Genomic DNA, 1784 nt, shown 5'->3' on the forward strand with positions numbered 1-1784 from the left:
CCCCAAACTAACCCTCACCCTAACCCTTATCCTCACTCTAACCGTAAACCTAAACCTAAGCCTAACACTCACAATAAACCTAACCCTCACCCTAACCCTAACCCTACCTCTCACAGTAATGCTCACCCTAACCCTCACCCTAACCCTAACCCTCAGGCTAAACCTCACTCCCACCCTAATCCTCACCATAACCCTAACCCTAACCCTTACCTAACCGAAACCCTCACCCTCACCCTAACCCTCACACTCAACCTCACCCTCACCCGAAAACTAACCCTCACCCTCATTCTCACTCGCTCCCTAACTCTAACCCTAAACCTAACCCTCAACATCACCCTAACTCTAACAATCATCCTCACCATAAATACAACCTAACCCTAACCCTCACCCTAACCCGAACCCTCACCCTAAACCTAACACTCAACCGCACCCTAAACATCACCCTAACACTAACCCTCACCATAACCCTAACACTCACCCTTACCCTAACCCTCAACCTAACCCTCACCCTCACCCTTATCCTGACCATAACCCTAACCCGAAAACGTACTAACCGAAACCCTGACCCTCACCCTCAACATCACCCTAGCTCACACCCTAACCTTAACCCTCAACCTAACCCTAACACTAACAATCACCCTCACCCTAAACCTAAACCTAAAACTAACACTCACAATAACCCTCACCCTAACCCTAACCATAACCCTAACCCTAACCCTCACCCTAACCCTAAACATCACCCTAATCCTCAACATAAACCTAACCATCACGCTAATCCTCACCATAACCCAACCCTAACCCTTACCTAACCAAAACCCTCACACTCACCGTCACCTGAACCGTCACCCTCACCCGAGCCCTCAACCTAACCTTAACCCTCCCCCTAAACTTAACCCTCCCCCTAACCCTAACATTAACACTCACCCTCACCCGCATCCTAACCCTAACCCTCTCCCTCACCCTCACTCTCACCGTAACCCTAAACCTAACCCTAACCCTAAACCTAACCCTCAACCTCACCCTCAGCCTAACACTCACCCTCACAATAAACACACCCTAACACTCAACCTCACCCTAACACACACCCTAATTCTTACACTCACCCTAACCCTAACCCTAACCCTCACACTAACCCTAACTCTAACCCTCACACCAACCCTCACCCTTACCCTAACGCTAACCCTAAACCTCAACTTCACCCTAAATCTCACCCTAAGACTTACCCTCACCATAACCCTAACCCTAACCCTAATCCTCAACCTAACACTAACCCTAACCCTCACCCTCACCCCCACTCTCAACCTAAACCTAAACCTAACCCTAACCCTAACCCTAACCCTCATCCTCACCCTCACACTAACACTCACCCTCACCATAAACATGACACTAAACCTAATACTCAACCTAAAAATAACCCTAACCCTAACCCTCACCCTAACCCTCACCCTAACGCTCACCATAACCCTAAGGTTAACCCTAACCCCCACCCTCACCATAAACCTCACCCTAACCCTTATCCTCACAGTAACCCTAACCTTAACCGTAACCCTCACACTAACCCTAAACCTCACCCTATCCCTAATCCTAACCCTAACGCTAACCCTAACACTCATCCTCACCCTAATCCTCAACCTAACCCTAAACCTCACATTAACTCTAACCCTAATCCTAACCCTCACACTAACACTTATCCTCACCCTATCCCTAATTCTAACCCTAATACTTTCCCTCACCTTAACCCTCACCCTCACACTAAACATCACGCTAAACCTAATTCTCACATT

This window comes from Dipodomys merriami, unplaced genomic scaffold, assembly GCF_024711535.1.
Source record: "Dipodomys merriami isolate MVZ:Mamm:240054 unplaced genomic scaffold, mDipMer1.0.p SCAF_23, whole genome shotgun sequence".
NCBI lineage: Eukaryota > Metazoa > Chordata > Mammalia > Rodentia > Heteromyidae > Dipodomys > Dipodomys merriami.